Below are 6,619 nucleotides of genomic sequence, written 5' to 3'. Positions count from 1 at the left end.
AGGATGGAAAACAAAGGTGTTAGATCGAAGGACATGGAGAAGCATCGTTGGGGCAGTCAAGGCTGGAACCCGGCTGTAGAACCAAAGAAAAAGAAGAAGAAGAATCTATTCCCCGTAGAATTGATGTTGTAATTAAAAGTAAAAGTTGCCCTATAAAATACTGAAATTCCCTCTCTAAAGAGTGAATGTAAAAGTAACGTGAAAGTATTCTTTTTTGTCTCAGTAAGTTTTTATTATATTTATTTACTTTTCCTTCTCAGCATAAATTAGTTTAAAATTTTGTTGATATATTTTTAGCATAGAATGAATACTTCTCTATGTAGATGGGTTCTGTTAAATTGTTGTGCGTTTATCAATATGTTTCATCATATGAAGCCAGTTGTGTAGACCAATTTACAGACAGTCATCCACGGTGCGCCACTACACCCACTTTGAGAAGAGGTTGTGGGAGATTTGTTATGATACCTCAGAGGAACAAGAGTTTCCGGAGAATACCTGTGTTAATGGATGCGTGCTTATGCCGGAGATCGAACCTGGGTTCACAGGATTGAGTCCAGCGCTCTAGTCACTGAACCACCATGACGGTTTTGTATAATTTGTATAAATATTGTATATATAAGTGCTCTGCCCATGGGCAAGTCTTTCATTGCAAACCCAGCATTTTCCAATCTTTCCTCTTTTCTGCCTTCCTCTTAGTTTCCTCATACGATCCATATATCTTAATGTCTATCATCTGGTATCCCGGTCGAGGTGGGTTCCTCCAAGTCGGTGACCGGGGGGTGCAATGGTGGCTCTCGTGCTCTTCTTTTCGACCATTTTTCGTCTTATCACCAACCACCCCTTTTCGTTCTCTCCTCCTTTTCATCACTATTTCTCCTTGCCGGCCACCATTGCATGCGGAACGCCCACCACATCATCACAGCCATTTTCACCTCTCCATCCCCGCTGTTTGTTTTGCCACGTCCGCCACCATGACGGGATTTCTTAAGAATGCCTGGTGAGGCTATATTATTCTTCCTCTTCTAGTCCATTATATTCATTCTTAGGTTAAGGTTCTTAGGCTTATAACTCCCGTCTCACCAGCGGGGATCTTTCCTATCCCCGTGGTCCTGTCCCACGCTTTCGAGCGCGACTTCCTACTTGTGTGGCCCGACAGGGCGCCCAGCAACGAAGCAATAGTGGACCCTTCATACTGCCCCTATATGCAAGTTTAGGTGCCGAACCCGGACCAGACGTCAAGTACACTCACGTAGAGCCCCCCAGGGGGCCCGGGGTGATTTAAACGTCCCGGTGACCGACTGCTCGCCGGGGCGGATATATCGCTCCGATATGTTACCGCTGACTTATGGGTGTCGCAGTGTAATCAACCACAAGTCCCTGAAGCTGCGTGCGCTCTCGGATTGCTCCGGCTTTGGGAGGGTAGGTCGGAGTTAGCCGCAGTAGTCTGGCGGTTGTGTTCAGTGTAGAGTGGGGAGCCACGGGCGGTTATTCCCGTGGTAGGGGCATAAAACTGCGACACGCCTCTGGTGCAGAACTTGCCGTTAGGTATGTAATGTCCAGTTTGAAGGGTAACTTGCGTGAAGTGGGTTGCTTGGGATCGGGCTGTGGGGGGGTCCCCACGGCCGGCACAGACCGCGAAGAATATTTAGGTGTCTTTTTCTTTCGCCCCCCCGGTGGCAGGCTGACGCCGACGGTTCCGTAGGGGGGGGCCAGTTCAAAATGTCCTCGCGCTCCAACCTTCCTTCAACTCAACAAAGTAATAATACAAAGAAAAGGAAAGTGGCTGACGCAGTAAAGATTGTTGTGCCGCCTGCGAAATATATCAACATGACTCTTGACAGCACCGAAAAGACGATGAAAAACATCAGCCCGTTCTACATCAAGCGCGCCCTCGATCAGTTGGTAGGAAAGGTCAAGAATGCAACTCGCCTCAGAAATGGAAGTCTCCTCATAGAAACATTAAATCCGAAACAGAGTGAGACTCTATTAGAGGCGAAGTTGTTAGGATCGTACCCTATTCAGGTTGAACGTCACTCCTCACTCAACAGCATACGAGGAGTCATTCGTACGGAAGCTCTAGATGGTTTATCTGACGAAGAAATTCAACTAGAGTTAGCGGAACAGTCTGTTTCCAAAGCTTACCGCCTAACTGGTAAGAAGGATGGACAGACGTTCCCTCTGCGTATAGTTTTCTTGACCTTCGAAGTACCGCCTCTCCCAGAGTTTATCTACGTCGGGTATGAACGTCTTCCTGTCCGCGCGTATGTGCCGAACCCTATGCGGTGTTTTCGCTGCCAGCGGTTCGGACATACGCAAAAGCGTTGTACAAATACCACCGTTTGTGCAAAGTGTGGCGAGTCTGATCATGGTGATTCCCCATGTGCTCACGCCGACCATTGAGTCAATTGTGAGGGGGCCTATGAATCAAACTCGAAAGTCTGCCCGAGATACACTGAGGAGAAAGACATACAGGAACTTCGTGTGGAACAAAATCTTACCTTTTTCGAAGCGCGGAAGAAATATTACAATGACAAAAACAAAAATAACAAACCTACGTATGCGTCAGTCGTTAATAAATCACTTGAAGGTATTGATGCATCGACACAAACGCCACCTGTCACAGCCGCTACAGTTTCTGGAAAAGTCGAATCCTCGACACAAACATTTGTCGATTGCGCCACCCAGACAGAGACAGATGATAACTGTGGCCTTACCATCCGGCCGTATGTCCGTCAGCCTCTTCCGGAGACGGCGAGTACAAGCGACTCGAAATCTGACAGGAGGTTTCGACGTCGCACAACCCGATCGGAGGACAAATCTCGATCTCGATCCCGATCCCGATCTGGAGACCGCCGTACGGAGAGCGAATCGCCAAAGCCTATCAGTAAGCAGTCTGGAAAACCGAGTGGCGTCAAAGAAAGGAAGAAGAACCGATCCCCTGTGAAACCGCCATGAAACTGTTATGTCCACAGATATAATACAATGGAACGTGAACGGTGTTCGCAGTCGCTATGCAGAACTGCAGCAACTGGTCTATCATGAACAACCTTCAGTTGTCTTTCTTCAGGAAACACACCTCCTGCCCGAACATTCTCTGAGTCTTCGGGGCTACAAAGTCTACCGGTATGATCATCTAGCCGGTGTACGAGCTAATGGAGGGTGTGCTATCCTGACTAGAGACAATATACATTCCTCTGCCACTGATATTCGTAGCCATCACCAAGTAACCTTACCATCTATCTCCTTTACAGTCGCTTCTATATACTTTCCTCCCGATTTACCATTCACAGAACAAGATTTGCAGACTATTGCCGCACAACTGCCCGCCCCATTTCTTCTTCTCGGGGATCTCAATGCTTCTCACCATAACTGGGGCTCGAATACAGTTGATGACAGAGGACTAAAAATAGTAAAAGTTTGTTCCCGCCTGAATCTTATTGTCCTTAACACAGGCGAGGTCACCCATGTATCAATGGCCCATGGTACATACTCCATGATAGACCTCTCCATTTGTAGCCCAGTTTCGTCTGCGCATTTGGAATGGTCGGTCATGCGTGATCTACATGGTAGCGACCACTTCCCTCTTCGAGTGCGTCTTTCCGCAATACGTCCTGCGGAGTCTCGTTCTCCTAACTGGGTTATAAAGAAGGCGGACTGGGTTGGATTTTCGACGTCCTTGAGATTCACTGGACGTGCATATGACACTGTGGATACCATGGTTGAGGAATTCTCAAAGAAGGTGATTGAGGCTGCCGAACTGAACATCCCCCGGTCATCCTGTAGACCAAGACGCATTCCTGTGCCTTGGTGGACAGAAGCGTGCAAGGAAGCTATCCGCGAACGGAAACGTGCCCTTCGCCTCTTCGATCGTCATCCAACCCAAGATAATTTTGTCCAGTATAAACGTCTCCGTGCTCGAGCACGTCGTATTATCTCTGACGCGAAAAAGGCGTCCTGGGCAAAATATGTATCATCTTTAACGAAGAATGTCCCAGCTAAGGTAGTCTGGAACAAAGTCCGTCGCGTAATGGGAAAATGTAGTTCTGCTATTCCGGGTCTTCTTAATAACGGAGATATAACTACAGATCCCGTAGAAATAGTTGAGCTACTAGCTACTTCTTTTGCCCATGTAAGTAGCTCAGCACATTATGACCCAGCATTTTTAACACACAAAAGAGCTGCAGAAGAACAAAATTGGTGTTTTACCTCTAATAATATGACACCATATAATGCACCGTTCACGTCCGCTGAACTGCAGGCGGCACTTGAGAAATCCCCTGACACCTCCCCAGGTCCCGACAATATCCATAACCGAATGCTACGCAATTTACCACCAGCTGGTAAGTCCTTCCTCTTAGATATATATAACAGAATTTGGACTGAAGAGACCTTTCCTTCTTCTTGGCGATTGGCCATAGTAATTCCTGTGCGGAAAACTGGGAAGGACCCATCGTTGCCTATTAATTACCGACCTATTTGTCTAACGAGTTGCGTGTGTAAGGTTATGGGGAAAATGATCAGTAAACGCCTTCTGTGGGTACTCGAATCGGAAAACCGATTATCCGGGATTCAATGTGGTTTTCGTAGGCACAGATCTGCTATAGACCATCTAGCTCGGCTGGAAGGTGCCATTAGGGATGCTTTCCTGAAGAAGGAACATCTAGTGGCTGTCTTCTTTGACCTGGAGAAGGCCTACGATACCACTTGGCGGTATGGAATCCTCCGAACTCTCCACAACTGGGGTCTTCGTGGAAGTCTCCCATCTTTTATTGCCAACTTTATGGCGGAGCGGTATTTCCGAGTTCGCATACGTACCACACTTTCTACTGCTCATCTTCAAGAAAATGGCGTTCCGCAGGGGTCTGTATTGAGTGTGCTTCTATTTTCCATTGCGATTAATGGTATAGCCGACAGCATAGGCCACCGAGTATCGGCACTTCTATACGTGGATGATTTTAGTTTGTATTATAGTTCGAGATATCTGCCATCTATCGGACGACAAATACAACTTGCCATCAACGTATTGTCTGATTGGGCTCGTCGCAATGGCTTCAAGTTCTCCACTCAGAAGACGCAATGCATTCACTTTTATAATCAACATGGATTGCATCCCCACCCTGATCTACGTCTCGACGGTGTGGATCTACGATATACAGACACTGCGAAATTTTTGGGACTCATCTTTGATTATAAGCTATCTTGGGAGGCACATATACGGGACTTACGACGGCGATGCTAAAAATCCTTAAATATACTTCACCTATTGTCAGAGGTACGCTGGGGTGCAGACCGAACAGTTCTTTTACGCTTGTATCGTGTACTTATACGTTCAAGACTTGATTATGGATGTTTTATTTATGGCTCGGCAAGACAATCGAAACTTCGAATATTAGACGCAGTACACCACCAAGGTCTGAGACTCGCAACGGGAGCCTTCCGAACTAGTCGGATAGAGAGTCTCTACTGCGAGTCTGGGGAATTGTCTCTGTATCGGCGACGAAACAGTTTGTTGTGCGCATACGGGCTAAAACTGCTCACTCAGCCTGAGCACAATACATTCGATAGCTTTCATTACTCCCATTTGCTTATCGGTACAGAGAGAACCCACGGCGACCTCGTCCAGCTGGTGTCCGGTTTCGTGACATTCTCTCTGATCTGGACATCACACTCCCAACAGTTATGGGAATTCAACACCCTCCCACTCCGCCGTGGATTATGATTCGTCCCCTATTTGATTTATGCCTGAGCCAAAGTTTTAAATCATTTACACCCTCTTTTATTTATCGTCAACATTTTAATGAATTTCTATCACAATTCCCAGATTTTAGCCTAATTTTTACTGACGGATCCCGTGTTAATGATCGTGTAGGTTGCTCCTTCATCGCAAATGGTCAAACGTACAAGTTTAAGATGACGTCATATACCAGTGTTTTTAGCGCGGAGTTATATGCTATCTACCGGGCATTATTGTTTTTAATCAGGGAACCTCGGGCAGATATCTTATCTGCTCCGATTCTTTAAGCGCCATTCAGACTCTACAATGCTTCTACTGTGACGATCCTCTTATTCTACGAACCTAGGCTCTTTTCCACTCACTCCTGTCGACGGGTTCCGAAATCGGAGTAGTGTGGATCCCAGGCCATGTTGGGATTCCAGGAAATGAGGAGGAAAATGTTGCAGCTAAGGACGCAGCACTGAATGGTACACCGGTGTATTATCGTGAGAGGTGGCGAGACGTCTCCAACACTTTGAAACATTTAATCTGGCGGCAATGGGAGGAAGAATGGTCTGCACAACAAGGGAATAAATTACGAATGATAAAGGAAAGTGTTCGGGAATGGGATTCGTCTAAAAGAGCGTCACGACGCGAAGAAGTTTTAATTACGCGGTTGAGGATTGGCCACTGCCGTTTTACACATGGCCATCTTTTAAATGGTGAACCTCCTCCGGTGTGTGACGCGTGCCATGTTCCAGTTTCTGTGGAAAATGTCTATTGCACTGTAGGAAATACGACCGTTTTCGACGTCAACATGCGATAGGCGTAACGCTGCGTGACGCTCTTGGAAACGATTTTAATCGTGTGAACGCAGTTTAAAATTTTTATCCAGTACAGGACTTG

This window comes from Periplaneta americana, chromosome 3, assembly GCF_040183065.1.
Source record: "Periplaneta americana isolate PAMFEO1 chromosome 3, P.americana_PAMFEO1_priV1, whole genome shotgun sequence".
NCBI classification, from domain to species: domain Eukaryota; kingdom Metazoa; phylum Arthropoda; class Insecta; order Blattodea; family Blattidae; genus Periplaneta; species Periplaneta americana.
This window is presented reverse-complemented; position numbering follows the sequence as displayed.